This window comes from Magallana gigas, chromosome 5 (genome assembly GCF_963853765.1).
Source record: "Magallana gigas chromosome 5, xbMagGiga1.1, whole genome shotgun sequence".
NCBI lineage: Eukaryota > Metazoa > Mollusca > Bivalvia > Ostreida > Ostreidae > Magallana > Magallana gigas.
Window position 1 is genome coordinate 28,874,646 of NC_088857.1, and position 22,038 is coordinate 28,896,683.

The window sequence follows — 22,038 nt, forward strand, 5'->3', positions numbered from 1 at the left end:
AACAAGTCAAAAGCAAGATGTTACAACAGGTCCAGAAAATATGTTGATATTTATTTAATCAAATATGTTTTAATTTTCATTTTGAAAAATCTCTATAAAACATACCTGTGCAATTGCCAGGTGAGGTTTCGTTGTATCCTGTTTCACAGATACACCTGTAGGATCCGGGGGTGTTCTGACACACCTGGTTGGCCCCACTGCACGGGGTACCGCTGACACACTCGTCAATGTCTGCGTCACACTTGGCCCCCGCCCATCCGGTCTTACACTGACATCCTAAAACCTTGTCACAACCGGAGGCCCCGGCCCCGCAGTTACAGGACGTTTTACAGCCCTCTCCATAGTAAAAACCATCGCACTCTGAAAAGATATAAAAATATTGAACACTACAAGTCAGAATTAAGATTAAGACTCGCTAAGATGCATATCATGAGTACACTTATAGAGATTTATTTATACTTATATACACAGATAAAACCTGTTGGATTCATCATTCTTACCTGTGCAGGTTCTTCCGTCGTTTTCCAGAGAATATCCAATTGGACAGGTACAATTATAGGAGCCTGGAGTGTTCACACAGTTGTTAGGGAAGGAACATTTGTTCGTTGTGGAATTCAAACATTCATTTACATCTGCAAAGTGAGCATTCAAAATAACGTGTGTTTTTTTTTTCAAATTAAGCTTACTTAATACATTGAAATCAGTGTTTAAAGAAAAAAAGTCAGTTATTACTTGATAAGGGCGTGCTTACCGATACAAGACTGTTTATCTTGAGCATTAAGACTATAGCCTGCTTCACAGAAACAGTACCCAATTGTTGCGTTGTTGGGATCCTGTTTGCAACCGTAACTACAGTTCAATGCAGGGAACAGGGAGCAAATGTCAGCAACTATAAATAAAACCCGTTTATAAAATAATTTGATTCAAAATCTTTGAGAAAAATTTTAGTTAACACGCACATTCATACAAGAAGAAGAAGAGACAAAGTACCTTTTTGACACGATTTTCTGTCGTCGCCGAGGGAGAACCCAAATTCACAACCACAGTTAAAACCTCCGTCGACGTTTGTACACGTTTGAGAGCAGCCGTCCGAACCAGCAGCGCACTCATCAAAATCTGCCACATGAAATTAGGTATTTATTTTTAACATTATTCATGTAAAAAGATGGCCACACGATTCAATTTTAATAATAACTGAAAGGTTATTCTTCAAAAGTTGATATCTATGTTAAAAAAGACTAATCAGTCTCCACAATATCGTCACAGCATGTTCATCAAAGGTGGGCTTTCAAATAGCATACATATACTTTTTATCTTACTGAAAGGTGTCTTAAAATATCACTGAATATTTTCATCTTTTTCAGCTTTTCAAAGATTAAACAGACAAACTGCGGGTGAATTGTATAAAGAACTGGTTGATATTACCTTGGCAGACATACGAGGTTTGCTGGACGTAGCCAGCCTTACACGGGCAGGTATATCCGCCATCATTATTCAGACATGTGGACGACGACTCCGAGCAGTTGTGTGTGGCGGCGTTGGAACACTCGTTCACATCTACAAGTAGTATCGGTATATACAAGTACATGTATTTTCTAGTAAAATAAAGTATTACTTAGTAAATGAAAGTATTATCCAATTAAAAAAGTATTATACGGTTTTTCAGTTAAGTACAATCATTATCCTGTAAATTCTTCCACATTGAAGTATCAAATAAGAGCAATCATTCAATTAATCCAGTAGTTTCCTGTACATACAATTCGTATCAATTAAGAACGGTCATCGAATAAGAACACGTGGTATCCATAAAATGAAGGCAAAAGTAATTTCCAATCAAGTATCAGATATTTGCAGTCTTGAAAAAAAAATTAGCAAATGCAAGTGCTATTTATGGATTACAAGTAATATTCGGTAAATAAATCACTTCCTTTCCTAGTAAGTTTTCAACGTTAACACATGCATATTAATTTTGTGTCTTTTTAAAACATGTAATAAATACATTTATGATGAAATGGTAAACGTTTTGAAATTTCGGTCTGGTTTAAAATTTTGAAACAGGAAAGTAAATATCATTAAATGAATTTACTATAAGGCGATATAAATTACAAAATAATATATTATGATGAACTATAAGCCTTTTTTTTATTGAAAACATTTTTAATTAACTACACAAGATTGTTTAACTTTTGCATGGAAATAAAGACAAGTGAAAATCTGATTGATGGTTTTGCGAATACAATAAAGTTTCATCTTATTACACCGTAAAAATCATTTTATTAAAGAGCAATATTCTTACCAATACAGTTTGTTCCATTCTTTGTAAACCCCGGGCGACAATCACATCTATAGGACCCCTGCAAATTGTGACAGATCTTGTCTGACCCACAGATGGCCGGGTTGTCCGTACATTCGTCTACATCCTGGTCACACCTGGACCCCGCCCACCCGGACAGACAGACACACCCACTGACCGAGTCACACCTGTCCACACCTGACCCACACTGGCACAAACTTTCACAGTTGTCTCCATAATTTGGTGGTACGCACGCTGAGAAAAAAATAAATATGAAAATTTAAATTTAAAATAAAAAAAAATATTTTTTTTTATTATGTTGACCTATGATATGATCGGAGCAGATCAAAATCTAGGTTCTATTTTATCAATGTCATTATACATGTAATTTGCAATTACAGTATGAAAGATATATGTATGCTGAAAGACTCAAAAGCTTCTGCCAATGTCCTGGCCTTTTTAACGATTTTGTAAGTAAAATATCAAAATCGATAAAAAAAAGTTAGGAAAACGTCAGATATTTCCGACTAGGGAACGACTTAAAATTTATACATGTATGTTAAAAATTTTAGCTGGACTTTATGTCTTACATAATTTTCCTATACTGAACATATGTTGTACATATAAAAAATGTGATCCTCATTTTACTAACAAATAAACTGTCTTTCAATGAAATAAGCTTTGTCTATTAAAAAAGAACGGAAGAAAAAATTCAGAAGATACGAACGGGTAAAAATTTATGTTAAAGGTTATATATACCTGTACAAGTGGTCTGGTCGGAGCTCAGAGTGTATCCAGTGAAGCAGGAACAGTTGTAGGATCCAATGGAGTTCACACATCCCTGTGAGCAGACCCCTCTCTGGCACTCGTCGATATCTGGAGGAAACGTACATGTATCACATAAAAATACCAAAACATAAACATACCAAAACAAAACATAAACATACCAAAACAGAAACGTACCAAAACATAAACATACCAAAACAAAACAAAACATACCAAAACATAAACATACCAAAAGAAAACATAAACATACCAAAACATAAACATACCAAAACATAAACATACCAAAACAAAACATAAACATACCAAAACATAAACATACCAAAAATGATATGTTGCTTGTATTGCTTTTCATAATCAATGCGGATGTGATTTGACATGCTTTTTACACAAATGTAACTAACACCCCAAGCACTTCTACTTATTCAATTGATTGATCACCACACAACACATCGAAAGCATACAATGTGTAAAGTTAGCTGCATTCTATAAAATCAACAACAACCATTCACGCAACGAATATCAATTACCCGCTCCAAACTCCTTCTTTTTATCTTCAAGTTAAACTCTTTTTCTCTAGATTCAAAAATAGAATGCCCGTTCTAGATAGATATTGAAAATAATTTTGAAGTTTTACTTCATCCACGTTAAGGGATATTTACTCTTGATAGAAAAATGGATGTAAGCTTTTCATTGTATAGGAATCTTTTTTTCTGATTTAGCATGATCAAATCTCCTGTCATTCTTGGTCAATTAAATGTGCAATGTCGATAACCCATATGTAATTTCAGAAAAAGTTGCACGTAATTGATTAGAAAATATGTGATGTCTAAGTGGTTTTTTTTCCTGTTGTACTAGTATATATACCTGTACAGTTTTCTCCATTGGACTCTAGTTCGAAACCACTGGGACACACACAGAAAAAGGTTCCCGTGGAATTATCACATGTGTACTCGCAGCTCAAGCCGGCAGCCGCGCATAGATCAGTCACTTAAAAAAAAGAATAACTCAAATTAATAAAGTGTCTACTAAAGTCAAATATGTAGACATGTTTGATATCGATAACTGATTGCTCAGTCGTATAAAAAGTGCTTTTATTAAATCAGAATAATATTGATGTATTGTTGACAATAATTCTTATTTTTTGAATACGTTTTTAAATGTTTGTGGATTTTTTTTCCCCAGTTCATTCAGATATTTTCAGATGACTGGTTTTGAATGGTAATTTTTTAAATACCTGGCGCTTCACACGTTTTATTGTCGCTTTTGAGGGTGTGTCCCACCACACATGAACAGCTGTAAGATCCGGGGGAGTTTGTACAGACCTGCTGACAGCCAGAAGTAGCCTCGGCACATTCGTCAATATCTGTTGATAAGAAAATTTGAAAATCATAAAAACATTGATAAAGCATCGATAAAAATGTGTATGTTCATAAGAAGAATAAGAAAAAATTTCTAAAAGTGAAATTAATAATAAGACTGTGCCATTCATCCTTCATATCTCTCTTCAATCGCTTTTTGACACAATGACATAATTCTTTTATGTTTTATCGAGGTTAATTTTGACAGGTATTACTTTCTTATCAGTTATAGGCCATTGCGATACCCCCCTGGGAAATGCCGAAGTCTCTTAGTTTCATGGATCCATGCTTGCTATTGAATTACACTCATGATCAGTTGTAATTATCTCCACCAGTCTACACATAAACTTTTTAAAAATTTAATACCTCTGTATTTGAAAAAAGTAAAACTCAATAACCTCTAATGCACAGATAGGAATGTTTTTCTTATTTTTGAAATATTATATAACTTTTAATTCGTGTATCTTGCGTGATAAACTTTACGTAAAATTTTGAAAAAAAAAAGATAATGAAACTCAAACACCCTCTAACAACCGAATAGAATTTGGGTTAATTTTCTTTAAATACTAAAAAAAAATTGTTTAATAAATTTCAAATCATGTATTATTTGGTCATAAAGTTACTAGTAATGTCCCACATTAGATCTAAGATTTTTTTTTAAAGAAACATTTTCTTAAAACCACTGTCTCTAGCTCACAAGAATCACTTTCAACACTGTAAAAAGTATCATCATGTTAATTTCTTCTCATTTCAGGGGGTACATTGAACTGATTCATCATGCAGTAAAAAGAGTACATAGGATTATCTTAAATGAGTTTAAGGGGTCCATTGAATTTTAAAGTTCACCTTCACACGCCTGGCCAACTTTCCGGTAGCCATTTTTACAATTACACAAAAAGCTCCCTTCTGTGTTCTCGCATTCCTGAGTAAGAGAGTCGCAGGTATTGGTGGAGGTGCTGTTGCATTCATTGACATCTGGAGAAATAAAAAAAAAAAACCAATGCATGTACATGTATCTACATTTCCCAGTGTATTTGTCTGTGATAACACTACGGATCGATTTTGAAATATATAGTCCAATACAATTCATCAAAAACTATATTCATATTAAATCGTACAATTGCTGAAAAATACATACTATTATATAAATTTATAACAAATCATTCCTTGAATATCATGAGGTGGTCATACACAGTTGATCGTGATCAAATCTATCAAATAGCCCTTCGGGCTTTATTGGATTGGATCACGGTCGACCGTGTTCGATCATCTCATAATACTAAGAAATGATTCCTCTTTTTTTTTTAATTCAAATTATCAATGAACAGAGATAAAGTTTAGTGTTCAGTCAATAATAAAAATAAACAGGTTTATTTTTTTTCTCTCAGCAAGTGTTATCCAATGATGTAGAAGAAAAGAAACCCGAGCAGTTTTATTTATTTGCCAACAAGTGACACAAGAGTACAATGTAAAATTTGTCACAAAATAAATACATATTTTGTTCAAATAGATGATGTAACTTATTCAGTGGAAAGTGGTATTCATATTCCTTCTATCTCTCTCTTTTTTTTTTTTTAAATAAACGCAGTTTTTACGTCTGCCTTCAATAACTTTACGAGCAGATTTGCGTCATATAGGTAGATCTTACGACCATAAAATTAAACAAAAAATCCAGTAAAACGATATCTTTCCTTTTTTACCTAACCGAGTCATAAATGCGAACGCTTGTCATACAAAACCACCATATTTCAAAATTTAAAATCAACTTCAGTCTATTCTTAGTTTGTGTCATGGCGACAAGACCGTGTGTCACTCTTGTGATGTTTTCTCATGAAATATGATAAGATGGATGGCGGTTGTATGTTTGTTTTTACCTCTTCCATCACGTTTCGTTCTTATTTATATATACTACAAATAAACCTGACTCCTTGTTATTATGGCATTGCGAGTATTATAAACGGGAACATGTACCAAGAACCAAGTATAGCCGACAGAAAGGTGATGCCTATATAGAGATAAAATACAGGAAGGAAACTCTATAACCTGAATGTCAGAGTCACTCTAATCAAGTGTTTGAACCTTTAAATTAAGATTCCTGTGTGTTTACTGTCTGGTTTTTAATTGAATAACCACTTTAAAGGGTATTTCAAAAGAACATGAAATGTCCTCTCTCTCTCTCTCTCTCTCTCTCTCTCTCTCTCTCTCTCTCTCTCTCTGCCTTTTTTATTACTTTATGTTTTCTATTCATTTTGAGTTGAACGAAGGTTCTAAAAGGTTTCTTTTCCTTTTGCCAACGTGTCCTCCTCATGTACATTGACGTATATGTTCAGAACTGCCGCCAATGTGAACACGGCTGTTTGCTTAACATGGTTAACAAACGTACCTTCGCACTTGTTATCGATGTCTGCGAACCCTGCCGGACAGTCTGAGCAATTGTATCCCCGACCCAGGGCGACCTCTTCTTGTGGGGTCAGGTCGGTACAGTTTCTACCCAGAGGGCACGGGTTTTGAGTACAAGCGTCTGCGTCATTTTCACAATCATCACCTGAAAAATATTAAATGTCATTCTCCGACTTTCCATTTCATTGGGTATGTTCTTTATTACCATGATAACATTTTTTTTTATTGTTGAAATTACCATCGTATCCAGTGTAGCACACACAACTGGCCAACTTAAACATGCTACTTGTGCTGCTTCTTGTAATATTGTAATTGCAGTCTCCATGACTGTTACAACCACTGCATAAAATGATATCGACATCCACCGGCGAAGCGGACACGTTTTGGTTATCAACAGCCGTCACGCTGAAAAAAAAATTATTAGGTAATGCGATGCCAGAAAATTAGTCGTGAAAAAACCTTCATGTTAGGAAAGTAATGATTCAGAAATATTAGTTTATTGAATACAGCATATAATAACCTTATGTTGACGACATTGGCGTCTGTTGGGGTCCAAGTGGCGACACCCGAGCTGCCGTCAAAGGAGAACCCAGTCCCAGGCTGGTCTAGAACTTGGTAAACGAAGGTGCCATCATCAGATGCATTGAATTTCAGCTGTATTGGCTGGTTCACCGTAGCCACTATTGGGCCATCACCCTGTAGTTCTATATTTGGTGTCTCGTTATCTGCAAATTATCAAAACGAACATTGAAATATATATATTAGTCTATCTATGGATGCTAATATTTATGGTAGTTCCCTACAGTTATGTTTTTGTGTTGGAGATGATGGACATTTCTCGATAATTAAAAGATATCTCACCTGCTGCAGCATTTTCAGACTCAGAAGTTGCTTGCTCACTTCCAGAAGACTCTGCAAGAGCTTTGTCTCCAGTCGCGAGGAAGTCGAATATACACGCCTGTGAGGCTGATGCTCCTCCACAAGCATCTATGGAGGCGTTACGTTTTTCTTCAGAAAACTCGTCAATGAAGAATGGTACAAAGTCAGGATGCGAAAAGTCCCGATGAGAATAGCCAATATCATAGTGAAACAGCGAGGTGCTTTCGTTCACTGACCCTGCAAAAAAAATTATCGTTCGATATCCTTATCCTTCTTACATAATAAAATAATATTTTTTTCAATGACATTGTGTATTCTATTTTTATCTGAAATGCTTAACTATAATGACTCTATATCAATGTATGTGAACAATTTGTATAATGTTTTCTATCCAAGCGCATATACCTGTAATACATTACTATACACAATAACTATTATAATACCGGTATCTTTCAAATTTATTGCTTACATTTCTGCCCGAAATTAGTGTAGATGTTCCTTTCCGAGTTTACAGCACTACCGGTGAGGGTAGAACCGTCCGGGAGGATGAAGTCGTTGTTTTTGTCTCCGTCAAAGTTTCCCATCAAACCAGTCACGTTTCCTTTGTATTCGTCGCTAACCACCGACTCACAACTCAAAAACCGGACCCCCATGCTGATTCGTATAGTAATGGCTAATTTAAGAGAACAATAGGTTATGGAGAGCCAATTTCAAAACCAATGAAAAAAGCAGCCACGCGTTTGCTTCAAAAAAAGTCATGAAAATCCCAAATTAATAATTGATGAAAAGCAGCCAATAGTGTATGGGGTTTTTTTTTACTCACAGCTTTGCAAAAACGTTGCTGAAACTGTGTCGTTTTCTTTTGTCATGGATAAATTCTCCGTGATGAAAGAGAAGTCTTGATCATTGTCAAAGTTGATTGTTAGGTCCCGGCCATTGCCGCGAATATACATTTCTAAATGAAGACACAGGTAGAAATCAATCAAATCATGCATTCTGCGACCTCAATTCATAAAAGCGTCTAGAATTTGCAGTTTCATAACACTTTGCTCATGATATTTATGTACACTTTTTTAATTAAGATGTTTAACTAAAATAACTCACTGTCTTTATTCCTGGACAATTCAACCTGCATTGTCGCACCAGTTTGGTCTTTGGCAACGAATGCGCTGAAAATGGTAGCATTGATGGTGGTACCATTAGCATTTGATGTCAGGTCAGTTCTGGCTTGGAGCTCAAAGTTAACACTTCCTGCATCCAACTTCATCATTGTGTACTCTCCGTAGCCATTAAACGTGTACTGTCCTCCATCTAGTGTTCCTATATGAGGATCTCCGAAAAATCGAGCTGTGAAAAAAAACATTTTATGTCCATAAAAATGATAATCTTTCAAAAATAGGCGAATGTTGTATTATACGGTATGAAATATATTGTGCTGAAGCATCATTCATGATGAACGATCGAAATTGCTTCAGAAATATAATATTAAAATTAATCTAATATTAGTATACATTTGACTGTGGTTTAATTAATATTTGTCGGGATCATTGTTTGTGAATTTCGCAGTTTTTGACAATGGTTCGTTAAAAAAATATGCTTTTATTCTTCAACATTTGATTCTTTTCATCGACTCAAAAGCAATAACGTCGAAAACTGGTATTCAACGGATATTTTAATGAACACCAGTACACGCGATGTATAATCTAGCAAAGCTAAAGAAGCTGGCGTTAAGCATGCATACCGGGCCTGAACCTGGCTCTACGGTAACATCTTGTCCTTGGTCGGACCTCATAGTACCAGTCACAGTGGCCGGTGTTACAGCAGGCCTCCTTAGGATTGAAGTCGTTCTGGAAATACTGCCTCGTCCTAAAGAAAGGACTGGACTCTAGGAGCGTTCCTGCCATTGGAATGGCGTTAGTTCTGGAACCACGGACTCTGCCTCTCGAGTTCATTGGGTAACAGCATTCCTAAAAGAGGAAGGAATAAATATTTTTCCCAGCTATGAATTGGTAAAGAGTTAAACAAACAGTATCATATGACTTGTGAAGATGATGTTCTGAATAAAGACACCATAAGCAGAACACACTGCATTCCTAAACATCAGATCGTAATGCACAAGTATTAACCTCAAACATGTGATAAATCATGAAAAAATATAAGAACTAGATACTGCGCAAGCAGGATCGACTTTCATGCATAGAATGTTCATATTGTAAGTCTATGCTCTAGGTCCAACTAATAATTATTCATATTTTAAATCATAATTAGTTGAATTACCGAAATAAATTTATTTATTTAGTGGTCCTTAGTTATTTCATGAAAAAAAAAACTAATTAGATTTTAAACGTACCGCACTTTCCGGGCCAGTCATGGACGCAAAACAGATGACGTTGTTTTTTTTATCTATTCGGTTCACTCTGAATCCCGGGGCGAACCGGAGCTGTCGACTGCTGCAGGGACATTGATACCTTCTCCAGGACCGGAGACGATTCAGCTGTACGTCGACCCCCCGTAACTTGTTGTCCACATACCAGTTGAAACACTCTTTCTCCTCCACACTTAAAGATACCGTGGTCGTCATCTTGTACACCCAAAATCCGTTATACTCTGAGTAAATAAATAAATTAATTAATAGATAGATAGATAAATAAATAAATCTATCATGATATCTCTTTTTATTTCTCAATGACTATTTGGGAGTGAAAACGGAAATCTAGTAAGAAATAAGCTTTCCCATAAAAGAACACTTAAAAATACTCAGTAAATTATGACGTCACTAACCGGTGTTGCCTGGAATAGAACTCATTCGGAATGCTGCCCTCTGATTGGTGTAAGAGTTGCTGGTGTAGAAATTACGGAATCGGTATCCCATTGATATTTTGAGGTTGTTGATTGGGGGAATGTTTACGTTCATGTAGTTAAATATGGCGAAAGTGTTCTCGCCGTCCGTAACCAAAAGGGACTGAAAGGATACTTTCTAAAAAGGAAAAAAAAATAAGAATTCAAATCACAATTTTCTTAAAATTTTGATTTCATCTGAAATATGAAATATGAAAAAAAAAAGAATTCAAATCACAATTTTTTTAAAATTTTGATTTCATCTGAAATATGAAATATGAAAAAAAAGAATTCAAATCACAATTTTCTTAAAATTTTGATTTTATCTGAAATATTAACTGTATGCTTCTGAACTTTTGTCGTGAAAGGAAATGATAAAAAAGTATGTATGTATAAATGTGATTTTGGTAGGGGTGTTATGTATTTAGTGTTTCACACCACTCTATTCCTCAATGATCAGCTCGACCTCCTAGTGTATTGTTTCGCGTACACTACTTACATTTTCACTGGCCGAGTAGCCGAAGAAGCTCATGTTATACCATGTGGCCTTCACGAGCCATGTTGCATCAAATTTAGGGTAATCTGTGTAGTACTTCTTCACTATGTCATTGACTTTGTTTAGAATGGCCTGGTCGTTTTTATTGGCCCTAAAAAAGACGATCGTTAATTCGCTCATTGTTATCTAAACTACTTCTTTTGCATTTAATTAACTGCAATTATTCATTCATTACAATGGCATTGTATAATAGTAATAATTTATTTAACATGTATTGTTGCATAAACATTAAAATTGTAAACTTTCCGGTCACTAGTATTTTAAATGAGCCCTTTTTTAGAAGAAAAAGGCACAACTGAACAATGTACAAACACCTCTCTCTCTCTCTCTCTCTCTCTCTCTCTCTCTCTCTCTCTCTCTCTCTTGAAATTTGCAGTATCTCAAGGGTTTTTGTTTATGAAACCTAGCCGTTCTGACACATACATTGACTGTTGAACAAACTAATGAACTAAATCACGGTTCTTACTTGGTATAGGACCGGTAGTACACTTTGCCACCTTGTTCAGTCATGTCCGTATTTCCCACCAAATCGGCCCAGAACGGACAGAGGATCCTTCGTCTTCCGGTTAACGAGGACGAGAGGTCTCTTATTGTCAAACTATTGTACCGCTCACCTATTCCAATTATACCGTTTGTACCGATCTGAAATGGATAACCATAAACAGTTGTTAGAATCACTTTTTGGGGGGCCAATATATTTGTCATTATATGGTATAAATGGAGACATAAGAATTAAGATATCTATTGCTATATGTTTTACATTGCATCACTCATCTTCTTTATTAAATCATTCCTCTTATGAATACTCTGTAAAACAATTTAAATTATGTTTGAGGATTTTGAGCTTATAAGTATTGTATTTATTAATTCAAGCTTTCTGTTTTGAAAATTTTGAATAAAAGTTGATTTCCATGGAAGCAATTGACAATCTTTTGAAAGTTAATCATTATTGTGGATAAACCATTTGTGGATTTTTTTTTTTAAAAAAACCACCTTTTAATTAACCACAAATTTAAATACATTCCCGCGAATTTAGTATCACCGTTATGTACACAGAAATTACTAATATCTTATTTACCCACCAGATTATTTACCCTCGAAAATACGCCACCACATCAAGTATTTGTTTACTAGTATCTTCCCACAAAAAATTGCCCCACCCACCAACCCCCTCTTCAGTTGAAAAAAATCCAGAATACCGTCACATCCGAAAATATTCCAGAGCTTCCATCTCCGACAAAAACTCCTGTGGGGGCGGACAGACGCTCACCGGTCCTGTCATCACCAGTAAGGACCAAATCGGACTCGCTCGATCCAAATGGAATGGGCTCTGTAAGGGAGTAATGGTTGAGAAAATGCTTTGTCGAGATTTTAAATACATAAATTATCCTAATCATAGATTGTTGATATAAAACATTATGAAAAATAAATAAAGAATAAGTTGAAAGTTGAAAAAGTTAACAAACACTCATACCATTTATGGCCGCGCTAACTGCAGCTTCTGTAGTTGTAGAAGGAACTTGTGTCGTAGTTGCGGCTTCTGTTGTAGTAGCAACCTTTGTTGTAGTTACAGCTTCTGTGGTAGTTGCTGCCTGCGTTGTAGTTACAGCTTCTGTGGTAGTAGCTGCCTGTGTTGTAGTCACAGCTTCTGTGGTAGTAGCTGCCTGTGTTGTAGTTACAGCTTCTGTGGTAGTAGCTGCCTGTGTTGTAGTCACAGCTTCTGTGGTAGTAGCTGCCTGTGTTGAAGTTGAAGAATCCATTGTAGTAGCTGCCTGAGTTGTAGTCACAGCTTCTGTGGTAGTAGCTGCCTGTGTTGTAGTCACAGCTTCTGTGGTAGAAGCTGCCTGTGTTGTAGTCACAGCTTCTGTGGTAGTAGCTGCCTGTGTTGTAGTCACAGCTTCTGTGGTAGTAGCTGCCTGTGTTGTAGTCACAGCTTCTGTGGTAGAAGCTGCCTGTGTTGTAGTCACAGCTTCTGTGGTAGTAGCTGCCTGTGTTGTAGTTACAGCCTCTTTGGTAGTAGCTGCCTGACTTGTAGTCACAGCTTCTGTGGTAGTTGCCGCCTGTGCTGTAGTTACAGCCTCTGTGGTAGAAGCTGCCTGTGTTGTAGTCACAGCTTCTGTGGTAGTTGGTGCCTGTGTTGTAGTTACATCTTCTATTGTAGTAGCTGCCTGTGTTGTAGTCACAGCTTCTGTTGTAGTAGCTGCCTGTGTTGTAGTTACAGCTTCTGTTGTAGTAGCTGCCTGTGTTGTAGTCACAGCTTCTGTGGTGGAAGCAGCCTGTGTTGTAGTTACAGATGATGTGGCAGTCTCAGTTGAAGTGATAGCCTCTGTAGTGGTTGTTGCAGCGTTTGTGGTTGTTACAGCTTCTGTCGTTGTTATTGGTTCAGTTGTTGTGGCAGTTTCAGTAGAAGTTGTGGTTGTTGCAGCTTCTGTAGTTGTGACTGCTTCTGTTGTTGTTATTGGTACAGTTGATGTGGCAGCCTCAGTAGTAGTGATAGCTTCAGTTGTGGATGTAGCAGCTTCTGTGGTTGTGACTGCTTCTGTTGTTGTAATTGGTACAGTTGTTGTGGCGACCTCAGTAGTAGTGGTAGCTTCTGTTGTGGTTGTTGCAGCTTCTGTCGTTGTTAATGCTTCCGTTGTTGTTATTGGTACAGTTGTTGTGGCAGCCTCAGTAGTAGTGATAGCTTCTGTTGCGGATGTAGCAGCTTCTGTAGTTGTGACTGCTTCTGTTGTTGTTATTGGTACAGTTGTTCTGGCAGCCTCGGTGGAGGTGATAGCTTCTGTTGTGGACGTTGCAGCTTCTGTGGTTGTGACTGTTTCTGTTGTTGTTATTGGTACAGTTGCTGTGGCAGCCTCGGTGGAAGTGATAGCTTCTGTTGTGGACGTTGCAGCTTCTGTGGTTGTGACTGTCTCTGTTGTTGTTATTGGTACAGTTGTTGTGGCAGCCTCGGTGGAAGTGATAGCTTCTGTTGTGGACGTTGCAGCTTCTGTGGTTGTGACTGTTTCTGTTGTTGTTATTGGTACAGTTGTTGTGGCAGCCTCGGTGGAAGTGATAGCTTCTGTTGTGGACGTTGCAGCTTCTGTGGTTGTGACTGTTTCTGTTGTTGTTATTGGTACAGTTGTTGTGGCAGCCTCGGTGGAAGTGATAGCTTCTGTTGTGGACGTTGCAGCTTCTGTGGTTGTGACTGTTTCTGTTGTTGTTATTGGTACAGTTGCTGTGGCAGCCTCGGTGGAAGTGATAGCTTCTGTTGTGGACGTTGCAGCTTCTGTGGTTGTGACTGTTTCTGTTGTTGTAATTGGTTCAGTTGTTGTGGCAGCCTCAGTGGAAGTGATAGCTTCTGTTGTGGACGTTGCAGCTTCTGTGGTTGTGACTGTTTCTGTTGTTGTTATTGGTACAGTTGTTGTGGCAGCCTCGGTGGAAGTGATAGCTTCTGCTGTGGACGTTGTAGCTTCTGTGGTTGTGACTGTTTCTGTTGTTGTTATTGGTACAGTTGTTGTGGCAGCCTCGGTGGAAGTGATAGCTTCTGCTGTGGACGTTGTAGCTTCTGTGGTTGTGACTGCTTCTGTTGTTGTTATTGGTACAGTTGTTGTGGCAGCCTCGGTGGAAGTGATAGCTTCTGTTGTGGACGTTGCAGCTTCTATGGTTGTGACTGTTTCTGTTGTTGTAATTGGTTCAGTTGTTGTGGCAGCCTCAGTAGTAGTGATAGCTTCTGTTGTGGATGTTGCAGCCTCTGTTGTTGTGACTGCTTCTGTTGTTGTAATTGGTACAGTTGTTGTGGCAGCCTCGGTGGAAGTGATAGCTTCTGTTGTGGATGTAGCAGCTTCTGTGGTTGTGACTGCTTCTGTTGTTGTTATTGAATCAGTTGTTGTGGCAGCCTCGGTAGTAGTGATAGCTTCAGTTGTGGATGTAGCAGCTTCTGTGGTTGTGACTGCTTCTGTTGTTGTTATTGGTACAGTTGTTGTGGCAGCCTCAGTAGTAGTGATAGCTTCTGTTGTGGGCGTTGCAGCTTCTGTGGTTGTGACTGCTTCTGTTGTTGTAATTGGTACAGTTGTTGTGGCAGCCTCAGTAGTAGTGATAGCTTCAGTTGTGGACGTTGCAGCTACCGTGGTTGTGACTGCTTCTGTTGTTTTTATTGTTACAGTTGTTGTGGCAGCCTCAGTAGTAGTGATAGCTTCTGTTGTGGAAGTTGCAGCTTCTGTGGTTGTGACTGCTTCTATTGTTGTTATTGGTACAGTTGTTGTGGCAGTCTCAGTAGTAATGATAGCTTCTGTTGTGTATGTTGCAGCTTCCGTGGTTGTGACTGCTTCTGTTGTTGTTATTGGTACAGTTGTTGTGGCAGCCTCAGTAGTAGTGATAGCTTCTGCTGTGGATGTAGCAGCTTCTGTGGTTGTGACTGCTTCTGTTGTTGTTATTGGTACAGTTGTTGTGGCAGCCTCAGTAGTAGTGATAGCTTCTGTTGTGGAGGTAGCAGCTTCTGTGGTTGTGAATGCTTCTGTTGTTGTTATTGGTACAGTTGTTGTGGCAGCCTCAGTAGTAGTGATAGCTTCTGTTGTTGATGTAGCAGCTTCTGTGGTTGTGACTGCTTCTGTTGTTGTTATTGGTACAGTTGTTGTGGCAGTCTCTGTAGAAGTGATAGCTTCTGTTGTGGTTGTTGCAGCTTCTGTAGTTGTGACTGCTTCTGTTGTTGTTATTGGTACAGTTGTTGTGGCAGCCTCAGTAGTAATGATAGCTTCTGTTGTGTATGTTGCAGCTTCCGTGGTTGTGACTGCTTCTATTGTTGTTATTGGTACAGTTGTTGTGGCAGCCTCAGTAGTAGTGATAGCTTCTGCTGTGGATGTAGCAGCTTCTGTGGTTGTGACTGCTTCTGTTGTTGTTATTGGTACAGTTGTTGTGGCAGCCTCAGTAGTAGTGATAGCTTCTGTTGTGGAGGTAGCAGCTTCTGTGGTTGTGAATGCTTCTGTTGTTGTTATTGGTACAGTTGTTGTGGCAGCCTCAGTAGTAGTGATAGCTTCTGTTGTTGATGTAGCAGCTTCTGTGGTTGTGACTGCTTCTGTTGTTGTTATTGGTACAGTTGTTGTGGCAGTCTCTGTAGAAGTGATAGCTTCTGTTGTGGTTGTTGCAGCTTCTGTAGTTGTGACTGCTTCTGTTGTTGTTATTGGTACAGTTGTTGTGGCAGTCTCTGTAGAAGTGATAGCTTCTGTTGTGGTTGTTGCAGCTTCTGTAGTTGTGACTGCTTCTGTTGTTGTTATTGGTACAGTTGTTGTGGCAGCCTCGGTGGAAGTGATAGCTTCTGTTGTGGACGTTGCAGCTTCAGTGGTTGTGACTGCTTCTGTTGTTGTTATTGGTACAGTTGTTGTGGCAGTCTCTGTAGAAGTGATAGCTTCTGTTGTGGTTGTTGCAGCTTCTGTAGTTGTGACTGCTTCTGTTGTTGTTATTGGTACAGTTGTTGTGGCAGCCTCGGTGGAAGTGATAGCTTCTGTTGTGGACGTTGCAGCTTCAGTGGTTGTGACTGCTTCTGTTGTTGTTATTGGTACAGTTGTTGTGGCAGTCTCTGTAGAAGTGATAGCTTCTGTTGTGGTTGTTGCAGCTTCTGTAGTTGTGACTGCTTCTGTTGTTGTTATTGGTACAGTTGTTGTGGCAGCCTCGGTGGAAGTGATAGCTTCTGTTGTGGACGTTGCAGCTTCAGTGGTTGTGACTGCTTCTGTTGTTGTTATTGGTACAGTTGTTGTGGCAGCCTCAGTAGAAGTGATAGCTTCTGTTGTGTATGTTGCAGCTTCCGTGGTTGTGACTGCTTCTGTTGTTGTTATTGGTACAGTTGTTGTGGCAGCCTCAGTAGAACTGATAGCCTCTGTTGTGGATGTAGCAGCTTCTGTGGTTGTGACTGCTTCTGTTGTTGTTATTGGTACAGTTGTTGTGGCAGCCTCAGTAGTAGTGATAGCTTCTGTTGTGGACGTTGCAGCTTCTGTAGTTGTGACTGCTTCTGTTGTTGTAACTGGTACAGTTGTTGTGGCAGCCTCGGTAGTAGTGATAGCTTCAGTTGTGGATGTTGCAGCTTCAGTGGTTGTGACTGCTTCTGTTGTTGTTATTGGTACAGTTGTTGTGGCAGCCTCAGTAGTAGTGATAGCTTCTGTTGTGGACGTTGCAGCTTCTGTGGTTGTGACTGCTTCTGTTGTTGTTATTGGTACAGTTGATGTGGCAGCCTCAGTAGTAGTGATAGCTTCTGTTGTGAATGTAGCAGCTTCTGTGGTTATGACTGCTTCTGTTGTTGTAATTGGTACAGTTGTTGTGGCAGCCTCAGTAGTAGTGATAGCTTCTGTTGTGGTTGTTCCAGCTTCTGTAGTTGTGACTGCTTCTGTTGTTGTTATTGGTACAGTTGTTGTGGCAGCCTCAGTAGTAGTGAAAGCTTCTGTTGTGAACGTTGCAGCTTCTGTGGTTATGACTGCTTCTGTTGTTGTTATTGGTACAGTTGTTGTGGCAGCCTCAGTAGTAGTGATAGCTTCTGTTGTGGACGTTGCAGCTTCTGTGGTTGTGACTGCTTCTGTTGTTGTAATTGGTACAGTTGTTGTGGCAGCCTCAGTAGTAGTGAAAGCTTCTGTTGTGGAAGTTGCAGCGTCTGTGGTTGTGACTGCTCCTGTCGTTGTTATTGGTACAGTTGTTGTGGCAGCCTCAGTAGTAGTGATAGCTTCTGTTGTGGACGTTGCAGCTTCTGTGGTTGTGACTGCTTCTGTGTTTGTTATTGGTACAGTTGTTGTGGCAGCCTCAGTAGTAGTGATAGCTTCAGTTGTGGACGTTGGAGCCTCTGTGGTTGTGACTGCTTCTGATGTTGTTATTGGTACAGTTGTTGTGGCAGCCTCGGTAGTAGTGATAGCTTCAGTTGTGGATGTAGCAGCTTCTGTGGTTATGACTGCTTCTGTTGTTGTTATTGGTACAGTTGTTGTGGCAGCCTCAGTAGTAGTGATAGCTTCTGTTGTGGATGTTGGAGCCTCTGTGGTTGTGACTGCTTCTGTTGTTGTTATTGGTACAGTTGTTGTGGCAGCCTCAGTAGTAGTGATAGCTTCTGTTGTGGACGTTGCAGCTTCTGTGGTTATGACTGCTTCTGTTGTTGTTGTTGGTACGGTTGTTGTGGCAGCCTCAGTAGTAGTGATAGCTTCAGTTGTGTATGTAGCAGCTTCTGTGGTTGTGACTGCTTCTGTTGTTGTTATTGGTACGGTTGTTGTGGCAGCCTCCGTAGTAGTGATAGCCTCTGTTGTGGATGTTGCAGCCTCTGTGGTTGTGACTGCTTCTGTTGTTGTAATTGGTACAGTTGTTGTGGCAGCCTCAGTAGTAGTGATAGCTTCTGTTGTGGACGTTGCAGCTTCTGTGGTTGTGATTGCTTCTGTTGTTGTAATTGGAAGAGTTGTTGTGGCAGCCTCAGTAGTAGTGATAGCTTCAGTTGTGGATGTAGCAGCTTCTGTGGTTGTGACTGCCTCTGTTGTTGTAATTGGTACAGTTGTTGTGGCGGCTTCAGTAGTAGTGATAGCTTCTGTTGTGGTTGTGACTGCTTCTGTTGTTGTAATTGGTACGGTTGTTGTGGCAGCCTCAGTAGAAGTTATAGCCTCTGTTGTGGATGTTGCAGCTTCTGTGGTTGTGACTGCTTCTGTTGTTGTTATTGGTACAGTTGTTGTGGCAGCCTCAGTAGTAGTGATAGCTTCTGTCGTCGATATGGCAGCTTCTGTGGTTGTGACTGCTTCTGTTGTTGTTATTGGTACAGTTGTTGTTGCAGCCTCAGTAGAAGTGATAGCTTCTGTTGTGTATGTTGCAGCTTCTGTGGTTGTGACTGCTTCTGTTGTTGTTATTGGTACAGTTGTTGTGGCAGCCTCAGTAGTAGTGATAGCCTCTGTTGTGGACGTTGCAGCCTCCGTGGTTGTGACTGCTTCTGTTGTTGTTATTGGTACAGTTGTTGTGGCAGCCTCAGTAGTAGTGATAGCATCAGTTGTGGATGGTGCAGCCTCTGTGGTTGTGACTGCTTCTGTTGTTGTTATTGGTACAGTTGTGGCAGCCTCAGTAGTAGTGATAGCTTCTGTTGCGGATGTAGCAGCTTCTGTAGTTGTGACTGCTTCTGTTGTTGTTATTGGTACAGTTGTTGTGGCAGCCTCAGTAGTAGTGATAGCTTCTGTTGTGGACGTTGCAGCTTCTGTGGTTGTGACAGCTTCTGTTGTTGTTATTGGTACAGTTGTTGTGGCAGCCTCAGTAGTAATGATAGCCTCTGTTGTGGATGTTGGAGCCTCTGTGGTTGTGACTGCTTCTGTTGTTGTTATTGGTACAGTTGTTGTGGCAGCCTCAGTAGTAGTGATAGCTTCTGTTGTTGATGTAGCAGCTTCTGTGGTTGTGACTGCTTCTGTTGTTGTTATTGGTACAGTTGTTGTGGCAGCCTCAGTAGTAGTGATAGCTTCTGTTGTTGATGTAGCAGCTTCTGTAGTTGTGACTGCTTCTGTTGTTGTTATTGGTACAGTTGTTGTGGCAGCCTCAGTAGTAATGATAGCCTCTGTTGTGGATGTTGGAGCCTCTGTGGTTGTGACTGCTTCTGTTGTTGTTATTGGTACAGTTGTTGTGGCAGCCTCAGTAGTAGTGATAGCTTCTGTTGTGGATGTAGCAGCTTCTGTGGTTGTGACTGCTTCTGTTGTTGTTATTGGTTCAGTTGTTGTGGCAGCCTCAGTAGTAGTGATAGCTTCTGTTGTGGACGTTGCAGCTTCTGTGGTTGTGACTTCTTCTGTTGTTGTTATTGGTACGGTTGTTGTGGCAGCCTCAGTAGAAGTGATAGCTTCTGTTGTGGATGTAGCAGCTTCTGTGGTTGTGACTGCTTCTGTTGTTGTTATTGGTTCAGTTGTTGTGGCAGCCTCAGTAGTAGTGATAGCTTCTGTTGTGGATGTAGCAGCTTCTGTGGTTGTGACTGCTTCTGTTGTTGCAGTTGCAATTGGAACAGTTGTGTTGGCAGCTTCTGTAGTAGTGATTGACTCTGCTGTAGTTGTTTCAGCTTCTGAGGTTGTGACTGCTTCTGTTGTTGTTATTGGTTCAGTAGTAGTGATAGATTCTGTTGTGGTCGTGCTTGCAGAAATTCTAATGATCAATACGTTTAGCGTTATTGTCAGAAGGGACAGCGCCAATAATTTGGTTTTCTTCATGATCTGAAATTAAAGCTTTGTGATGGAATTTCAGAATTTTTGAATATATTTAAGGTTAACTTAATCTTTAAACTAAAGCAAAAGCGTCAGTAAATTATTTTGAATTCTTTTCTCAAAACAATACTGCATGTACTACTATGTAGGTTTGAATGAACTATTTCTTTGGAATAATAAGAGCGGGTGTGATGAGGGGAAGGGGGCTTTTTTCACTGATCAATATAATAGTGGGGTGGTCATAAAACCCTTGAGTGATAGAAAAATAGAATTCTAATCTCATAAAGAAAGAAAAACTTGTGTTCTAAGGGCGCGACTTGGTTTTTATATAAACCAAGTTACCAAAAATAATTTTGAGATTCCGATATGATACTTCCAGTATATTATATCTATAATATGTATGGCTTACTGGGTATATATTTAGTTAGAACTAATCATAGAATTTGAACACGGTTGCTTCAATGTTGTCTTCTACTTGTTCTATATATAAAGTTTCACACGGACGTATACGCACTCATCGTTTTAATCCCCAGTGGTATTCCTTCCCTCATTTGTTTGGTCTTTGACTTCGATAGATGTATCATATGCACGAACAGAAATACAATAAGCTTTCTTTATTGAGAAGAACACTTTCAAATTGGTTTGAATAAAAGTTGATGGCATTTTTGTCCATTATAGTTAAGTACCGGTATATCATGGCCTGTTTTTTTTTTTTAGCTTTGCGGTTGGATTTACTCATTTATCAAAACATTTAATAGTATCCATGCTCAATAAAACATATATCTTCATGTCTTAATATTAAGACATTATTGTACTTAATATCACGAGTACATCATTTCTTAGGGAAGTGTTAAGTTTTAAGAGAGCGTCAATGGGTGGAAATGCTGATACAATCAGGTTTACGGTTGGTTGATAATTTGCTCGTGCGACAACCGACAAAAGACGGGAAGTGCATCAACTTTTACGTCAATCACTAACTGTCCTTTTGTGGTTTTTGTTTTTTTCAATTTCCCCCATCTCCCGTTATTACTTGTAGATGGAGCTTTCAGATTTTTATGAACCGTTAAAATATTTTGATTGCACTGCTTTATGAGTAAAAACTCAAAAGCTTGTATAATAATTATGAGATACATTAAAATTGTATACAGGTTTGTTCCTGGACAGTAATATTCAATGATTTGCCATTCCTTATTGACGGGAGTTATCCGTCAGTGAGTTAAACTATTCACAGTGCCTTAAGTCTGATACCTTTTGGAGTTTAACCTCATAACCTAATTCTCAAAAAAATCCTCTACAGGGTCGTGTCGTTATTATCCCTGCATGCCATCTTAGAGATATAAAAGGCTCACTGTTCCTAGGTTATGAAGGAAAATTTCTATTTGATCAAGCTTAAAGATATTTGTTCGAATCGTGCTTTTTAAATGAAAAAAAGAATTCGATTGTTATCAATTGCTGTACAAATAGACGATTTTCCAAAGAAATCAAGTGAAACGCGAGGCATCGCGAGACCCCAGTCGACCCAAGTTCAAATAATTGTCACTCGCGGTCTCTTTTATAACTATACTAATGGTCATCTTTCATTTAAAAGACCGTTTTCGTTTAGTTATATAATCTGATCTTAAGATGAGACAACTATCCCTTATTGTCCAGCGGGATTACAAATCGTCACCACCCAGTTAAAATCTTGACATGACCAAACCCTCCAACTTGTTTGGCCTCTTTTTATGTAAGTAAGTGTCATAACTAGCGGTATTATGCCGGCGTGGCATTGAA

The 22,038-nt window shown here is 38.8% G+C and overlaps 1 non-coding gene across 1 annotated transcript in view; it reads right to left on the reverse strand.

Annotated features, from left to right (window-relative positions):
- LOC105332962 (mucin-3A) overlaps positions 1–22,038 on the reverse strand; it is a 34,237-nt gene that overhangs the window by 10,568 nt on the left and 1,631 nt on the right. The window contains exons 2-28 of the transcript XR_010714178.1: positions 15,901–20,274; positions 15,668–15,788; positions 14,041–15,584; positions 12,585–13,928; positions 12,310–12,440; positions 11,577–11,752; positions 11,054–11,201; positions 10,498–10,693; positions 10,067–10,323; positions 9,458–9,683; positions 8,821–9,063; positions 8,540–8,671; positions 8,186–8,389; positions 7,699–7,953; positions 7,358–7,562; positions 7,076–7,242; positions 6,821–6,982; positions 5,284–5,412; positions 4,314–4,442; positions 3,944–4,066; positions 3,053–3,169; positions 2,297–2,548; positions 1,426–1,557; positions 991–1,116; positions 752–889; positions 501–632; positions 106–360 (exon numbers count right to left, since the gene is read on the reverse strand). This is a non-coding gene — a transcript (mucin-3A). The remainder of the gene's footprint in view (positions 1–105; positions 361–500; positions 633–751; positions 890–990; positions 1,117–1,425; positions 1,558–2,296; positions 2,549–3,052; positions 3,170–3,943; positions 4,067–4,313; positions 4,443–5,283; positions 5,413–6,820; positions 6,983–7,075; positions 7,243–7,357; positions 7,563–7,698; positions 7,954–8,185; positions 8,390–8,539; positions 8,672–8,820; positions 9,064–9,457; positions 9,684–10,066; positions 10,324–10,497; positions 10,694–11,053; positions 11,202–11,576; positions 11,753–12,309; positions 12,441–12,584; positions 13,929–14,040; positions 15,585–15,667; positions 15,789–15,900; positions 20,275–22,038) is intronic.